We start from the raw sequence: 19,808 nt of genomic DNA, 5'->3' as shown, positions 1-19,808 counted from the left end.
TGGAGAGTGGTGCAAGACAGCTTTGAGATATGTAGGAGGTAGAATCATGAGTACTTGGAGACTGACTGGGACCAGGAGTAACAATTCTGTCTTAAGTGACAGGGTACACTGGGGGGTGGTACCATGTATCAAGATGAGGGACAGGAGGAGTAGATCTGTGAATATATAGAGAGTAAAAGATAATTCAGTTTCATGCATGTTAAGTGAGGGATGACTGTGGTGTTACCTGTTGGAATATCTTATTGGTCACTAACAAAAGATGTGGAGCCCAGCAATAAAATAAAGTTTGATAGTCATTAGCCTATAAATCTTAATGAAAGGAATACAAGTAGTAAGGTCACTTAGCTTGTGAAAAGTAAAAAGAGAAGAATTCTGGGATAGGACCCTAAGAAACACAACAATTGAAGAAAACTGCAGCCACCAGAATCCAAAACTGTACACATCTTCCAAAAACCATACAGATCAGGAGAGTAAGTGAAACCAACAGACCTATGTCCACAATATAACTAAGAGATAACAAATATCAGAAAGTAATTAGCAGAGAAGAAGGGAATTAGCTAGTTGCAAAGGCAACTCTGGCACACATATCAAAGTAGAGAATCAGAGACAGTCTTCATGAAAAAGAGAGGGCAGTGTTAGTCTGGGGGTGACGGGAAATAGGTTTTTAAAAGCACATCACCTTGCATTTTAGAACACTATCTTCTGCAAGTCAAAAGAAAATGTTTTGAAAGTGCAGGGGGTCTAGATGGTGATCTTGAGAGGGTCCCGCTTGTGCGTAATTGAAAAAATTGGTGGTGAGGTAAAAAATGGGGGGAAAAACAGTGGAAAACAAATATCTAAACAAATAACAGAATCACCAATAAAAAGAGAAACCGATTCTTCTCATCACAACGGTACTCTTTTAAAAGAAAGTATAGTCTATTATACCAACAGAAGAGGGTGCTCTTGAACTAAGAAAACTAGTAAGCTACCAAATGCCCAACACCTGTCTATATAGAATTATTTCTTCTTGCTAATCCAATAAAATATACAATATTGAAAAACAAAAAAATAGGTGACAACCACCATAAAATCTATAAGAAGACAAAAAATAAGAAAACACTTCTCTTGATGAAAATTCATCTAGAACCATGAAGAGTAGAAAATAAAATTAAATATAATAAAATAAGCACCTATTTAAAAAAGTTCCCCAATCAGAAACTTAAAAATTTCAGAAGAGAGGAGGAGGAATATGAAAACTACATAAATTCTAGAAAGAAACAGAAGAAAAAGAATATCATCTTGTAAGTGAAGATTAAAACACAGGGTGACCAAGAGAGAAAGAATTACTTAAAAATAAAGCAAGGGGTGTTGAGGAAATGAATTAAAACAGTCAAGAGCATGAAAATAAAATGGGAAAACAATCAGAGAAATTGATAGCTATAGATGATGGACAAAGATGATCTCACATACATATAATTGGAGTCCTTGAAAAAGAAAAACAAAGTAATGTGAAAAAAATGTTATTTAAAGTAATAATTCAAAAAATCTCCCAGACGGTCAGCTCAGAGACATATCCTGTAAAACTCCTAGACTTTAATCATAAAAACAAACAAACAAAAAATCTCTGTGCCTTTAGGCAAAAAGACCAAACTTACAAGGGAAAAAGTTGAAATCAGAGTTGGTGAAAGCAAGACAATTTTGGAGAAAACATTATTTTTAAAAAAGAATAGAAAGTGCAAGCCAAAGATTTTATATTTAGATAAGTTATCCTTCAAGTGAACAGCTTAAAAAATGTGAGCACTCAAGGAGTGCTGTATTCACAAACAAAACTAGAGGGTGAGCTCTATCCAGCCGAAGGAAGACTGGAAAAACCCTGGCCCATGGACTGATGGAACACATTAAATACACTTCAGTGTAGATACAAGGTTAAAACAAAGGGCAGAAGGAGACTGTATAAGCATTATATGCTCTGATGAAGTAGGAATACACCAACCCCTCAAAAAAAAAAAGTAGAAAGTAAAACAAACTCATCATTGTTCAGATAATATGTGCAGTCAAAACATACCAGCACAGACAAACCAAAGAGCAGAAACCACAGAAAGGGAAAAGTAAACTTGTTTTTTTTTTTTTTTCAAACAAAATATATTAGAAAAATTATAAGCCTAGAAGAAAAGCAAAGCCTTCTTAAATACGGAAAGAAATAGATTAGAAAAGAGCAGAAAGATATAGAAAGAAAAATGGTAACTATAACTAATATTCATAGGAAATATAGCCAAAAAAAAAGATATGTTGAACCAGGATGTATGTTAAGTGGAGAAAGCAATTTATAAGAAGTATACATAATATGGTAGCATTTGTGAACAAATATGGGTGCACAAAGAATAGACATAGATAATTCTTCAGTTCAGTTCAGTTGCTCAGTTGTGTCCGACTCTTTGTGACCCCATGAATCGCAGCACGCCAGGCCTCGCTGTCCATCACCATCTCCCGGAGTTCACTCAGACTCACGTCCATCGAGTCAGTGATGCCATCCAGCCATCTCATCCTCTGTTGTCCCCTTCTCCTCTTGCCCTCCATCCCTCCCAGCATCAGAATCTTTTCCAATGAGTCAACTCTTCACGTGAGGTGGCCAAAGTACTGGAGCTTCAGCTTTAGCATCTTTCCCTCCAAAGAAATCCCAGGGCTGATCTTCAGAATGGACTGGTTGGATCTCCTTGCAGTCCAAGGGACTCTCAAGAGTCTTCTCCAACACCACAGTTCAAAAGCATCACTTCTTCGGGGCTCAGCTTTCTTCACAGTCCAACTCTCACATCCATACATGACCACTGGAAAAACCATAGCCTTGACTAGATGGACCTTTGTTGGCAAAGTAATGTCTTTGCTTTTCAATATGCTATCTAGGTTGGTCATAACTTTTCTTCCAAGGAGTAAGCGTCTTTTAATTTCATGGCTTCAATCACCATCTGCAGTGATTTTGGAGCCCCCAAATATAAAGTCTGACACTGTTTCCACCGTTCCCCCATCTATTTCCCATGAAGTGATGGGACCAGATACCATGATCTTCGTTTTCTGAATGTTGAGCTTTAGGCCAACTTTTTCACTCTCCTCTTTCACTTTCATCAAGAGGCTTTTGAGTTCCTCTTCACTTTCTGCCATAAGGGTGGTGTCATCTGCATATCTGAGCTTATTGATATTTCTCCTGGCAATCTTGATTCCAGCTTGTGCTTCTTCCAGCCCAGGGTTTCTCATGATGTACTCTGCATAGAAGGTAAATAAGCAAGGTGACAATATACAGCCTTGACATACTCCTTTTCCTATTTGGAACCAGTCTGTTGTTCCATGTCCAGTTCTAACTGTTGCTTCCTGACCTGCATACAGGTTTCTCAAGAGGCAGGTCAGGTGGTCTGGTATTCCCATCTCTTTCCGAATTTTCCACAGTTTATTGTGATCATATGCAGTGATAATTCTTACAAAAAAGAAATATCAGAACCTAATAAAAATAGTCACCCACCAGGGATGTGTGTTTTGAACAGGATGTGGTAGAGATGGGGGAGTGAGACCTCTTTGTGTTTACCTTTCAATTTGAACCATTTAAAATTTTTTCATGACACAGTGTGAAATAAAGTGGAAAAGAAGGTAACTGAACATGAGGAGGTAGTCAAGAAATTGTGAAACCTGGATATTGTGCAGGTTGTCACCCAGAATGATGGCATAGAGAGGACGGCCACAGTTAGGTGTAAAAATGTTTACTGAACATGGGAGAACTGTCCATGGAATCCACAGGCACTTTGAGTCCAAGGAAGGGTGGAATGTGATATGGCTGGAACCTTTGGACCTGCAAGGAGAGAGGAATTTTGCTCAAGGATTGGTTTGAGGGGTCACAGGATGTGGAGGACTTGAGCTCTGCTTCCTTATACCAAGGGTGGAGAGAGCCACATTCTCCATGTTAGCAGACTTTAGGGGAAGCAGTGAGTGTCCTGAGGTACAGCAGGGCTTTAATTAAGGAAAGAATGGGGTGATTTTCCTAGAGCAGGGTTGGCAATCGAGAGCCCCACAATGTCAAATGAAAGTTACGAACGGGAGGATGAAGAGACGTTGGGGCCCCAGGAGACTATCATAATCAATGCACGTCTCTACTGAGTTGCTTCAGAGGGAAATCGCTATAGGCTAGTTTATGACCTCCAGCCTCACGTAGCTGCTTAACGACTGTTTGAAAAGGAGAGGCAGACTAAAACCTGTAAGCCTTGACAGTAGCGACAGTCAGTCATACATACACCTGCACCGCTGAATGTGAAGTTTACTGCAAAATAAAATTTTATTTTCCCATAAAAATGCACTTAAAGGAAGAAAATACTATATAACGCAGTGTGGACATTAAATGGAATTCAATGTAAAAACCCAAGCCGATAATAGTTTCTATGGACATATATAAGCTTATTTCAAAATTATCATGCCCAGTGAAATAAAGTGGGCTCTGGGTTGAGAAAATTGATTCCCAGAAAGTGAGTCATAAAGTTGGAACACAATTTCATAGTTACAAAAGGCCCCAGAACTCTCAGCAATCTATAAAACTATAACTAGGAAACTCAAGTTAATAAGTCTCTTAGGAAATGTGGCTGTAGAGTTTTTAAAAAATTGAAAAGTAATGAAAGCACCAGGAGAAAAATCTGAGGCAAAGTAAACATTCAAATGATTTGTAGTATGGCACAGTTCAGATTGGAAAACATGAAAAAACCATACTCTCTATGTGTATACATATATAGTTATATAATATGCAGTTAAATCTAAGCATATGCACACGTACAGATATATATATTCACACACGTATATCATACATATAAAAATTCTGTACATATACCCACTTGTTTTAGAAAGGCCAGACTTTGGTGGAGCACATGACAGCCAAGGACCCCTCTCAGAGATTAGTCAAGACATGGTTGCTATTCTCTGATGGAAGGGTTTATTCAAGCTCTTGATGAAAATTTACCTTTAATGACATCACTGCATTATAGAAATATCAAACAATTGGCATTTTGAAAGTGAAAGCATGCTTGGGGCTGGTGCATGGGGATGACCTGGAGGGTTGTTGTGGGGAGGGAGGTGGGAGGGGGGTTCATGTTTGGGATCGCATGTACACCCGTGGTGGATTCATGTCAATGTATGGCAAAACCAATACAGTATTATAAAGTAAAATAAAGTAAAAATAAAAAGTTAAAAAAAATAAAATAAAAAAAATAAAATTAAAAAAAAAAGTGAAAGCTTTTTCTTTTAATATAATGCTTATATAATATGATTTAATATAATACTAGAGGGAAACTTTGATCTCTTGAAAGTGATTTGCTTAGAGGGATAAATATCATTATATCACAGGAAACCTACAAATGTTTATGAATTTAATAAACACATAATAATATAATAATGTTCCTTTAATTCTGAACATTTTTGTAATTTAGCATAAACAGCATCTCTTATCAAACAAATTATTAGTACATGTACTCTTTTTCCCACTTTCTTCACTCAATAAATGGTTTTCAAGTGTCTGTTCTGTACCAAATGCTGCTGAAGCACCAGGTGGGAACCTGCCTTGAATGCTGGTAGTGCAAGAAAGTGATATCGGGTTGGCCAAAATGGTCGCTTGGGTTTTTTTTTATAACATCCTATGGAAAAAGCCCAAAGACCTTTTTGGCCAATCCAACACAAGGTCTCTGTGGAAGATCTCACCTAAGTTCCAGACCCACACACATGCACACCTGGAGGCAGCCGGGCATCTCAGACTCAGGTATCTAGAAGTGAGCTCAGTGTTTTCTAATCCACACTCCACTCTACCAGTGAAGCCTGATTCTCTCCTTGTGCTTCTCCCTCACTGTGAAAAATCTTTCCAATGTAAACTTGACCACAATGCTACTGCAGCTCTCCATGAATCTCATGCCTACAGCAATGTTTCATAAAAATTTTTTGAAAGCTCTAAAAGAAAAAAAAAATCAGTTAAAGATGGATTTTGAAAAGCATGAGGTCTTTTCAAAATTACATAATTTACCTTTATATTCATAGAAGTGTATATTATTAGCCCATGGTATGTTGCAGGTCAAGAAGCAACAGTTAGAACTGGACATGGAACAACAGACTGGTTCCAAATCCAAAAAGGAGTACATCAAGGCTGCATATTGTCACCCTGCTTATTTAATTTATATGCTGAGTACATCATGAGAAATGCCAGACCGGATGAAGCACAAGCTGGAATCAAGATTGCCAGGAGAAACAACAATAACCCCAGATATGTAGATGACACCACCCTTATGGCAGAAGGCAAAGAACTAAAGAGTTTCTCGATGAAAGTGAAAGAGTAGAGTGAAAAAGTTGGCTTAAAACTCAACATTCAGAAAACTAAGATCATGGCATCTGGTGCCATCAATTCATGGCAAATAGATGGGGAAACAACGGAAATAGTAAGAGACTTTATTTTCTTGGGCTCCAAAATCACTGCAGATGGTGACTGCAGCCATGAAATTAAAAGATGCTTACTCCTTGGAAGAAAAGTTATGACCAACCTAGGGAGCATGTTAAAAAGCAGAGACATTACTTTACCAACAAAGGTCCATCTAAGCAAAGCTATAGTTTTCCAGTAGTCATGTATGGATGTGAGAGTTGGCTATAAAAAAAGCTGAACAATGAAGAAGTGATGCTTTTGAACTCAAGAGAAGACTCTTGAGAGTCCCTTGGACTGCAAGGAGATCCAACCAGTCCATCCTAAAGGAAATCAGTCCTGAATATTTATTGGGAGGATTGATGCTGAAGCTGAAACTCCAATACTTTGGCCACCTGATGCAAAGATCTGACTCATTGGAAAAGACCCTGATGCTGAGAAAGATTGAAGGTGGGAGGAAAAGGGGATGATGAGAATGAGATGGTTGGATGGCACCACCGACACGATAGACATGAGTTTGAGTAAACTCTGGGAGTTGGTGATGGACAGGGAAGCCTGGAGTGCTTCAGTCCGTGGGGTCGAAAAGAGTCAGACATGACTAAGCGACTGAACTGAACTCATGTTCTTATTTATTTTTCTTAGAAGATGTTTTTAAATTCTTCCCTTTTAACATTTTCTCACCTGAGAATGTTCCCTCACAGGCCTCTGAGCACAACTGATTTACTAGGCAAATGACCACATATATCTTCTGACTTCAAGTAGCCCTGAACACATGTTCTAGTTGGAGATGCACAGACTTGGAAGACAGCAGTCAGACCCCACTGTACAACGTGAGGTGGCAGGAGGTCCTGTAACTGGAAACATTGGCTTTGGAATTTAGTTGCTTATTTGAATCCTGATTCTGTTGTTTGCTAGTTGTGTGATCTTGGGCAGTGTTATTTAATCCCTCTAACTTTATCAAATAGGGATATTATAACAGTACCTACTTCAGGATTGTTATGAGGATTATGAAATGGTCCAAGGAAAGGGCTCATCTCTGAGCCTGGCCCAGAGTAAATACTCCATAAATGGACCTTCATCTCCAGTTACAGCTCCAAGGAACAGCTTGGAGCATCTTGTACATGCTGTGATATTTCATGCTGATTTGTGTTTGATCTAGAATACTGCATCATGTCAGCTTTCCAGGTGGCACAGTGGTTAAGAATCTGCCTGACAATGCAGGAGATGCAAAAGATGCGAGTTCAATCCCTGGGTCGGGAAGATCCCCTGGAGGAGGAAATGGCAATGCACTCCAGAATTCTTGCCTGGACAGAGGAGCCTGGTGGGCTACAGTCCATGGAGTCAAAGAGTTGGACACAACTTAGTGACCAAGCACACTCACACTCATAATATTGAATCACCAGGGAAGGAATGGAGGTAGAAATATGTTTTCCCCTAAAGCTAAGTCACTTCAGTTGTTCCGACTCTGTGCGACCCCACAGATGGCAGCCCACCAGGCTCTGCCGTCCCTGGGATTCTCCAGGCAATGGGTTGCCATTTCCTTCTCCAATGCATGAAAGTGAAAAGTGAAAGTGAAGTCACTCAGTTGTGCCTGACTCTTCATGACTCCATGAACTGCAGGGAAAGTAAAAACACCAAACCTATCCTGCATTGTTGTAAATATGACAGATTTATTTTAATGTCATAGATTGAAAGTCATTTTTTTTAGTATAGGTTTTTAAAAAAATTCATTCATTTTAATTGGAGGCTAATTATTTTACAATATTGTAGTGGTTTTTTGCCACACATTGACATGAATCAGTCATGGGTGTACATGTGTTCCTCATCCTGAACCCCCCTCCCACCTCCCTCCCCATCCCATCTCTCAGGCTACTTGAAGTCAGAAGATATATGTGGTCATTTGCCTAGTAAGTCAGTTGTGCTCAAAGGCTTGTGAGGGAACATCCTCAGGTGAGAAAATGTTAAAAGGGAAGAACTTTAAAACATCTTCTAAGAAAAATAAAGAAGAACATCAGTTCAGTTCAGTTGCTTAGTCATGTCCGGCTCTTTTCGACGCCATGGACTGAAGCACTCCAGGCTTCCCTGTCCATCACCAGCTCCCAGAGTTTACTCATCCCAGTGCGCCAGCCCTGAGCACCCTGTCTCATGCATCGAACCTGGACTGGCGATCTATTTCACATATGGTAATATACATGTTGCAGTGCTTTTCTTTCAAATCATCCCACTCTCGCCTTCATCCCACAGAGTCTAAAAGACTGTTCTATACATCTGTGTCTCTTTTGCTGTCTCGCATACAGGGTCATCATTACCATCTTTCTAAATTCCATATATATGCGTTAGTATACTGCATTGGTGTTTTTCTTTCTGGCTTACTTCACTCTGTATAATAGGCTCCAGTTCTATCCACCTCATTAGAACTGATGCAAACGTATTCTTTTTAATGGCTGAGTAATATTCCATTGTGTATATGTACCACAGCTTTGTTATCCATTTGCCATCCACCATTTTTCAGTTTTTTAAAAATTTGCATTTATTTATCTTTGGCTGGGCTGGGTCTCCGCGGCTGCACAGGCTTTCTCTAGCGGTGGTGATTAGGAGCTACTCCCTACTTGCAGAGCACAGGCTCTAGGCTCTCGGGCTTCAGTAGCTGCAGCGCCTGGGCTCAGTAGTCGTGGCTCTCTGGCTCTAGAACACAGGTTTAGTTAGTTGCTCTGCAGTATGTGGGGTCTTTCTGGATAAGGAATTGAAAACCTTTGTCTCCCTCATTGGCAGGCAGATTCCTTACTACTGAGCCACCAGGGAAACCCCAAAGTCACCTATTCTTCACCAAAAAAGAAAAACTGTGCAAAGCATTCTCATAGAGCTGAGGATGACAAATATCAGCTCACAGGCCCACAAACTGCCTGTCTTCTTCTCTATCTTCTCCAACTTTATCAGCTATTGAATTTCTGGTCTGCTGTTTCTTTTCTACTCCTTTTCTATCTTTTTACTATTGAATACCTACCTTGCCTTTTTTTTTTTTTTTCTTAAAATTCTACTCAACCATTCATGCATCAGCTGCTTTCCTGGAGCTTTCACTGGCATTGCAAGATAATGCTACATTGAAATAAATCACCCATTAGGGCCCCTCAGCTCGAGAAAAGTTCTTCTTAGATAAATAATGTTGGCATTTCCAACCTGAAACTCAGTGGTCATGCTCATTTATACACTCTCATTATAGAGCCTGTATTCCAAATGCACACTAAACCTTGGGGAGCCCTGTAGCTCAGTCTCTGCAAAAAATCATGCATAAAGAAGCCTGGCCTGGCGGACCCCAAATCATTTATAATATATTCTAAGTTTCCTCTTCCCCCTCAACCAAACAACAAAGGAGATGCCACTCCCTACCTCAGACTAACTGTTCTCAGAAATTATTTTCTCCATTCTTCTGTTTTCTTACCCTCCACACGATAAACTCTTATATTTCAGAGTTGCTCACATATCGGCCTCCAAAATGCTGTCTTCAGCTTTAGTTCCTTGTGACTTTTTTCTTTGTCCCCTTGTTTCACCTTTGCTCTTTCAGCAGTCTGATTTAGCAACTTTATTCCTTTCATCTCCTCCTACCATTTCCTTGCCAGTCTCTTCTTTCTCCCTAGTTTTCTAACTTGTATCTCAGAAGGTTGGGCAATCAAGTTAGCAAGTACTCTTTTAGTTCTGAAGAAGACACATGTGACTCAAACAATTGTGAGTTGAAGGGGGATTAAAAGTCTGGTTCCCTTTAGCATATTTATTTACCTGTTTATTCCTTCACTGCACTGGGAGCTTGTAGAGAGAGAGTCATATTTATCTTCATGCCTGCGGCACCCAACACAGGGCCTGGCATGGAATGGCACTCAATAACTGTTGACTAAATGATGAAAGTCTAAACTGTTGACTAAATCCTACTATTTCCTAGGAAGGAGTTTTAAAATAGAAACTCCTGAAAAAAAAAAGGAACTTGGTTTAATCAATAACACAACCAAGAATAGAAATAAACTTTAAGAGCCCTGGGAGAGTCTACGTCTTCTTTTCTGTAGGTTACCTGTTGTGATATTAATTGGCCAGAGGGTCTTACCACTTAGACAGTCTCCTTCTTCATCTCAGTCTAGACGCCCGTGTCTGCGGTATGTCAGATCACAGGTACCGTTAAAGTGAGAGTCACTTTCACTCAGTTGTGTCTGACATTTTGTGACCTCATGGACTTAGCCCACCAGGCTCCCCTTTAAGGAATTCTCCAAGCAAGAATACTGGAGTGGGTTGCCATTCCCTTCTCCAGGGGATCTTCCTGACCCAGGGATCAAATCCAGGTCTCCTGCACTGCAGGCTGATTCTTTACTGTCTGAGCCACCAGGGAAGCCCATAGGTCACCATATAAAGATATAAAAGAAGCATTTAGTTGATGGCTTGCCCAAACTTTGTGAAATATTTGAGTTATGAGTTACACTTTAGATTCTTTGGATTCTGAGTTTGGTCGAGTTCAAAAAGTAGAAAAATCCTGTGTGAATGAGGCAATACCTCACTCTGGTCAGAACTGTCATCACTATAAAGTCTAACAAATAACATGATGGAGAGAGTTTGGAGAAAACAGAACCCTACTACACTGTTCGTGGGAATGTAAATTGGCACAACCACTATGGAGAACAGTATGGAGGTTCCTCAAAAAACAAAAACTAGAGTTGCCACATGATCTAGTAATTCTACTCCTGGGCAGACAAAACTGTACACCCAGACCAAACTATAATTCAGAAAGATGCTTGCACTCCTATGTTCATTGCGGCACTATTCACAAAAGCCAAAGACATGGAACCAAGCGTTCATTGAGAGAAGAATGGACAAAGAGTCTGTGCTACATATATGCAATGGAATATTACCCAGCCATTAAAAAGAATGAAATAATGCCATTTCAGCAACATGGATGCAACTAGAGATTATCATACTGAGTCAGAAGGAGAGAGAAATATATTGCATGACATCACTTATATGTGGAATCTAAAATATGACGCAAATGAACCTATCTACAAAACAGAAACGGAGTCACAGACGTAGAAAAGAGACTTGTGCTTGCTAAAGGGCAGGGAAGGAGAAGGACAGACTGGGAGTTTGGGCTTAGCAGATACAAACCACAGAATGAATAAACAAGGTGCTACTGTATAGTGCTACTGTATACTGTATAATGCTACTGTATAGAACTACATCCAATCTTTTGGGATAAACCGTAAAGGAAAAGAACATAAATGTGCATATGTGTATAACTGAGTCACTCTGTGGCACAGCAGAAATTAACACAACCTTGTAAGTCAACTGTATGTCAATAAACATAAAAGAAAACTCTGTGTGATATAGAGCTACTCAAGTCTGCCTTTCAATATAGACACGGATGCAGAAGGACGTGGTCAATTCTTGCTGTCCCCCAGGCTCTTCCTTCACCTCCAGTACTGCCTGGGTAGACCTTTCCCTTCCCATCCTCTGCCATCTTTGTAGCCACAGTTCCTTGAAGACACTTAAGAGGGAACCAGCGTTTGATGTTGTATGGGGAGAGCGTTACAGAAACATTTGCTTATTCAATGAGGCCGAAGTCCCTCAGCATCTTCAAGCCAAGGCATTATCTCATGATTTAGTTTAATTCAACAAATGAAAAGGTACATATGATGAGGTAAAAAAAGTGGGCTCCTTGAGAAGACTCAGATTCTTCTTTAAATCCTCCACCAGTAGTCTACTGCTTGGCCCACAGATGCCACTCAAATGCTTGTTGAATGAAAGAGTAAATTAGATTTTCTCTTCCCCTCATGCAGCAGGTTATATAACAATGAACACACTAAAATCGGTATATGCAGTAATGGAGGTGGAGTTTCAGTGTGATGGGAACAAAGAGGAGGAGGAGATTAATGGTTGGCATGAAAAATGTTCTCTATCCTCCCATATAATATGCCCAAGTTCAACAGCAGCACTCATAAAATGAAAAGCCCTGTAATATATTTATCTGCCAAAATTTTGATTGCAGGTTGCTGTTCACAGAGGGAAACTAAAATTGGAAAAAAAGAACTGCATGGGTTTTGATATGAAGGAAGAATATAGTTTTTACAATATACTTACGGGAAAACCAAACCCAAAAGACAGAAGCAACCTCCATTCTCCAAAGGCACTGGGTGGAGGAGGCTGAACTAAATGAGGTTCTCATGCAGATTATAATGGAGCAGAGAAAAGAAAGGACAGAACAGGGTCGAGTGAGACGGCATATGGCAAGAAGAGAAATGATCAAAACTGACAGGTGTTCCATCCGGAAGAAATGCCTTTACGTTCCACTTGCAGGTCTGCACATTACCTTCACAGAAGGCATTTAACCTACATTTGATGCAGCAAAACAGACAAAAGAGATTCTGCTGCCTCAAATGCTTGTTTGGCTTAAAAACCATTCCATGGATCATTCCTTCATTTAGGTCCTCTGGTGTGTGAAACCTTTTCTTGGTGAGTTCACATATGGGAGAACCTTTGGATATTAAGCAGGTTCAGAGCGATTGAGTGAATCATACAGATCCATTTCTGAACTGAAGCAGGTTTTTCTCTAGGTCTCACTATCCAATTGCTTTTGGTGTTGGAAACACTGTTTCACACTTTTATAGCATTGACATAACCTATGATGAGTCATATTGATGGAGTATTTTGATTTTCACTTCTTTTCACTGTGGGCTTCCCTGATAGCTCAGTTGGTAAAGAATCCGCCTGCAATGCAGGAGACCCTGGTTGATACCTGGGTCAGAAAGATCTGCTGGAGAAGGGATAGGCTACCCACTCCAGTATTCTTGGGCTCCCCTCATGGCTCAGCTGGCAAAGAATCCGCCTGCAATGCGGGAGACCTGGGTTTGATCCCTGGGTTGGGAAGATCCCCTGGAGAAGGGAAAGGCTACCCACTCTAGTATTCTGGCCTGGGGAATTCCATCCATGGGGTTGCAAAGAGTCAGATACAACTGAGTGACTTTCACTTTCACTTTTCACTTTCTTTTCACCAAAGTCAACTCTTTGCAGTCAGTAACAGCAGCAGGTCAGATGTATTTGGCTACTTTATAAAGGACTTGTACAATCAACCATGCAAGATACAGTATTATCTCAGGCTTAAGACAATTTTTCAATTAGATTAGTGAGAAACAAGTATAATGAGATTTTTAATGACTCTTGAAAGTGTCTTAAGGCAGAGAATTAAGACTTCTCCCCAGGCTTAAGCTTTGCTGAGTTCTTCTCACTCTAGCTTTTGGATACTGAAATCTGGATTCAGACTTGATATAAAAAAGTTGCATCTCTTCTGCCCTCAGGTTGGCTCATTAGTTATCAGGAGACCAGCAGAGGAGCTGACCCCTCACTACCGTCTTGCAGTGGAGATGTTCTGACCTAAAAATTAGAAGAACTTCTCTGGTGTCCAGTGGCTCAGACTCTATGTTCCCAATGCAGGGGGACCGGGTTCTATCCTTGATCAGGGAACCAGCATGCGACAACTAAAGATCCTGCCTGCCACAAGAAAAAAGATCCTATGTGCTACAGCTACAATCAGACACAGCCAAATAAATTTTTAAAAAGTATTAAAAATGAAAGTACAATGACTAGCTGGGTCAGGGTTGGGAGCAAGTACATAGGAAGGTCGGCAATGTCAGGAGGTGTTGGTGAAGCAGGCACTGGTCAGGCAGGTGATATCGAGAGAGCAAGAGAACAGCCATGTTGAGTATCCTGACCACACCCTACACACCCTGCACAACGCTTACAATCTTGGCCCATGCCCTCTTCTGCAATATCCTTGGGGTCAGGTATACAGCAGGCATTGCAACCAGATACCACGATTACGATACAGACATCAGCAGCCAAAGAATATCAAGAGTAAGATACCTAGCGTGTTCAGAACAGTTATTTGCCAGGGTATGGGCACATTTTGGAGCCAAGCACTTACCGGGTCCATGGAGAGGGAGGTGAGGCAGCAGGGCCCTGTCCAGTTAGGAGGAAGGTCTAAGGCCACCCCTGGGCTTCCCTGGTGGCTCAGATGGCAAAGAATCCGCCTGCAAAGTAGGAGAGATGGGTTCAGTTCCTGGGTTGGGAAGATCCCCTGGAGGAGGATCCCCTCGGATCCACTCTAGTATTCTGGCCTGGAGAATCCCCATGGACAGAGGAACCTGGCCGGCTACAGTCCATGGGTTTGCAAAGAGTCAGACGTGCCTGAGTGACTAAGCACACACACACACAAGGCCACCCCTGCGGGTCCAGAGCCACCCTCACAGGAAGGGCCTTCAACTCCAGAAGAAACGTTCTGGTGACCAAGCATCCAACTTAACCTTAGCCTCTGCTGTTGGCTCAGCCTCTGTAGCCTTTCTTAATACAGAAGGCATTGGTCAGCCTGCAACTGACCACTCACTTATTAGTGAACATTTTCTCCCCACTGTAGTGGCGACCAATATCTGTACAACAGCCTTGGCCTGTCTGTGAGTTCTCTGGATTCTCTTGCTGTCCCCCCATTCACCAAGGACAGCCACCCCAGGGCCACACATACTAGTGAATGGCCACCTTGGGATTCCCCCACAACTTTTGGGATCACCCCTGGGACTTTTCTGGGCCTCACAAGTTAGTGGGCGTCCACCCCAGGATCACTGCTGAAACTTTTGGGGTTACCTCTCCCCCACTTTCAGGCCCCACATTAGTAGAATGGCCACCCTGGATCACATCCTCAGTTTTCCATCCCCAAGACTGATTTATCTGATGTCTCGGCACTCAGGGGAGTTTCCTTGGTCTCCTGGCTGCTCTGCCAAGTGTTGGGCTGCACCCCAAAGTCCTGCATGGCCTGTATTTGCCCAGCTTCAAGGATGAAGAAGCAAGCCAGAGGCAGCGACAGAGACATCAACAGTTTCATGGAGAGGGGAGCTTACCTGTCTAAAGCAAGGTCCTGGAGCGACACTCCCTGTGTGCAGCTGATGGTGGGTGGGATATGGCAGCAGGCTTCCCTCTTTAGGGGGGCCGGGAGTGGAAGTTGCTAATTACAGGGGGAATTGACACATTACCAGGGAAACCAGCAGAGGAGCACTGGCCCCTCACCACCTCTTTAATGAACTATCCCGGCGGAGTTCTGATCTCAAGTTAGAACAATCACCAGCTGAGGCAGGAGGCAATGATGTAGGAAGGTCAGTCACGTGAGGAAGGTATGGGTGAGGCAGGCGCTAGTTGGGCAGAGCATGTACAGAGAGCGAGAGATCACTCACCTGGCGTGAGCTGACCATATGAGGAGGCCATGTGGCTGCAGGGGGCCAGTGGAGAGAGTGGCCCAGGAGGTGGGGGGTTGGAGGCTGCTGGGGGGTACATCATACAGGGCCTCAGAGCTCTTTTAATTTCATGGCCACAGTCACCATCTACAGTAATTTTGGAGCCCAGGAAAATATATGTGGAATCTAGAAAACAAAAGAAACAAATGAACTTATTTACAAGAGAGAAATAGACTCACAGACAGAAAACAAGTTTATGGTTACCAAAGGGGAAGTGGGGGGAGGGATAAATTAGGAGTTTAGCATTAAAATATACACACAACTGTATATAAAATAATCAACAGGGACCTACTGAATAGCACAGGGAACTACATTCAATATCTTACAATAACCGATAATAGAAGAGAATGTAAAAAAAGAATTTCTAAATGTAGTTTTATATATACAGAGCGCCAAAGAATTGATGCTTTTGAACTGTGGTGTTGGAGAAGACTCTTGAGAGTCCCTTGGACTGCAAGGAGATCCAACCAGTCCATTCTAAAGGAGATCAGCCCTTGGATTTCTTTGGAGGGAATGATGCTGAAGCTGAAACTCCAGTACTTTGGCCACCTCATGTGAAGAGTTGACTCATTGGAAAAGACTCTGATGCTGGGAGGGATTGGGGGCAGGAGGAGAAGGGGACGACAGAGAATGAGATGGCTGGATGGCATCACTGACTCGATGGACGTGAGTCTGAGTAAACTCCGGGAGTTGGTGATGGATAGGGAGGCCTGGCATGCTGTGATTCATGGGGTTGCAAAGAGTCGGACACGACTGAGTGACTGAACTGAACTGAACTGAAATAATAACTAAATTATTTTTCTGTACATATGAAACTAACACAGATAAAGTATATCAGCTGTATTTCAATAAAAATTGAAAGCAAAAGAAGTAAATGGTATCAGCTTTACACATAGAAATTTACACTGCAGTGGCAACAGGACTTGTAATAATCACAGTACACCAACTCATAAACGAATCTTCTTTTAGAGTTTGAGCGTGTAAGTGTGAACAGAATTCTGAAAACAAAGATTTGGTGGGTTGATTAGCGGTGAAACTTTCATGGGGGAATGAAGTCTCTGAAGGAAGTATAAAGCTCAGATGGACAGACAGGAAGAGCCAGAGGCTCTCCCAAGGACCAGCAACTAGAAGGCCACAGACTCTGTTTGGAGAGTTGCAATGTAGAGTGGACAGGAAGGCAATGCAGAGTTCCTGGCTGGACGTTAGTGGAGGGGATGGCAATTACCAGCAGTATCATCAGAGCTTTGATGTTTAGCAATTTACAAAGTGCTTTCTTTGCTTCATTTCACTCAGTTCTCATTGTTGAATCGATAAGACAACAAACAGTATGCTTCCCTTATTTTATTTTATCAACTGAAGATGGAGGATTTAAATGGTGAGGTTTATACTCTTCTCTTCTCACTGTGGAACTGGTTTTGCTGAGGCAGGATTAAGATTAGTGGTTTGAGTGTATATTATGTTTAGGGGAAAAGAGGGTCATGAATGATAAAAGACAATAACGATTTCATTTAAAATTGATTCACTTTGCTGTAGAACCGAAACTAACACAATATTGTAAAGCAACTATACTCTGATACAAATTAATTTAAAAATTAGAATATGGGAGGGAGGGAACATATGTATACTTCTAGCTGATTCATGTTCTCTTATGGCAGAAACCAACACAACATTGTAAAGCAACTATCCTCCAACTAAAAATAAATTTAAAAAGATAAGAATTATCAATCAATATTTTATCCAAATAAAATTTTATCAATTATAGCCCTTTAAAAAATTTGGAAAAAAAAAAGCCATGTCAGGTTGGGCTTGAGGATTTGTATCATGTTGACTTTCAGAATCTGTGGTTGTGTGTGCTCAGAGAAGCCTGACTCTTTGTGACGGCATGGACTGTAGCCCACCAGCCTCCTCTGTCAATGCGATTTCCCAGGCCAGAATACTGGAGTGAGTTGCCTTTTCCTTCTCCAGGGAATCTTCCTGACCCAGGGATTTAACCCAAGAATCCTGCATCTCATGCATTGGCAGGCAGATTCTTTACCACTGAACCATCAGGGAAGCCCTGACTTTCAGAGCCTTGGGGAATATGTCATTTTCCCTTAGGCACTATTTGGATACATAGAAGCCAGAGGCCAGAGTTTCTAAATTAAGAAGGCTTTAACAGTTACTCCCATCCTGACCCAGTGCTTTACATTATTTACAAAACTACTACTGAGGAAATAAAACAAATCTTCCCATGGAGATTTCCTTCTGAATTAACCTGCATGACTTGATACAGTTAAAAAAGCCGCTGGTTATGTTTAACTTCAGTAGACTTCACCAGAATGACAAAATGGCCCACCTATGATTTTTATATGATTTCCTGATTAGCTCAATTCTCTCATCTGAACTACATGGTAGTTTTCATACAGATTCTGAAAGCATTTTTCAGATAGGAGTCTTTTCAAGAAGATAGTGGTTAAAAATAAAAATTTACAAGACTGAAGATACACTTTACATGGTAACTTCATGGTTCTGCTAGCTTTGAATCTCTGTACTTCTTCTGTGGAGTCTTGATGTATGGATATCAATATATGTTTATAATTCTGAATTTCTTAATTTAGTATAAAACACTGTTGTGCATAACATATGTGTGCATGTGTGTGTGTCTATGCACATAAGAATCATGCTTGTTTCTTTCATTTTTAAAATTATATTTTATTTTTCTTGGTTGTGCCATGCAGCATACAGCTCCTGGAGTTGGTGATGGACAGGGAAGCCTGGTGTGCTGCAGTCCATGGGGTTGCAAAGAGTCAGACACAACAGAGCGACTGAGCTGAACTGAACTGATGCAGCATGCTGGATCTTCATTCCCTGACCAGGGATTGAACCTGTGCCCCTTGCACTGGAAGCACGGTTTCCTAACTATTGGACCTCCTCCATACGTGCTTCCAGAGAAGGCACTGGCGATCCACTCCAGTGTTCTTGCCTGGAGAATCCCAGGGACGGGGAAGCCTGGCCGTCTATGGGGTCGCACAGAGTCGGACACGACTGAAGCGACTTAGCAGCAGCAGCAGCAGCAGCAGCATATATGCTCTTTTTTAAATTCAACAAACATGTATTAAAGAATCACTAGGAACAAGTCCATAAGCATGGACACAAAGTTCTTAACCTAACACAGGATGTGATGAATATATTAGACTAGCCAAAAAAATTGTTTGGGTTTTTCTATAAGCTGGCGTGCTGCAGTCCATGGGGTCGCAAATAGTTGGATACAACTGGCTGACTGACTTCCATAAGATGTAATGGAAAAACCCAAATGAACTTTTTGGCCAACCCAATAGTAAGCATATATTAATAGTAAGCATGAGAGATAGAGAGCTATGGAAAATTGAAGAGATAAGGAAACCCCTGTGGGTGAAAGGAAATACTTTACACATTCAAGCAGCACCTAGGAGAACGGGCAGGTTCTTCCAGATAGAGATGGCGACAGAGCAGTGAAGACTAAGGCCCCGAAGGGAGAAAGGGATGAATGTATTCAGAAAACCAGGAATAGTAAAAATTTACAGATTCTTTGGCGAAAGGAAATACTGAAAACATAATTGTTGTTGTGTAGTCACTAAGTCATGTGTGACTCTTTTGCAACCCCATGGACTGTAGCCCACCAGGTTCCTCTGTCCATGGGATTTCCCAGGCAAGAATACTGGATTGGGTTGCCATTTCCTTCTCCAGGGCATCTTCCTGACCCAGGGATTGAACCTGCATCTCCTGCTTGGCAGGCGGATTCTTTACTACTAAGCCACCTGAGAAACCCCGGAAACATGATTAGGTCACACCAGAGGGATGGTACAGGGAGGGAGGCGGGAGGGAGGTTCAGGATGGGGAGCACGTGTACACCCGTGGTGGATTCATGTTGATGTATGGTAAAACCAATACAATATTGTAAAGTAAAAATAATAATAACTAATAAATAAATGATAAATGGTTAGAAAAAAGTGAACTTAATTCAGCAGGTGATATGGAGCCACTGAAATATATGGAATAGCGGAGTTGACAAAAATCACAGTTGCTTTGATATACAGAAAGGACTGGAGCAGGGAAATCAACTGCTATTGGATTGA

Source organism: Budorcas taxicolor, chromosome 9 (genome assembly GCF_023091745.1).
Source record: "Budorcas taxicolor isolate Tak-1 chromosome 9, Takin1.1, whole genome shotgun sequence".
Taxonomy (NCBI): Eukaryota; Metazoa; Chordata; class Mammalia; order Artiodactyla; family Bovidae; genus Budorcas; species Budorcas taxicolor.
This window is presented reverse-complemented; position numbering follows the sequence as displayed.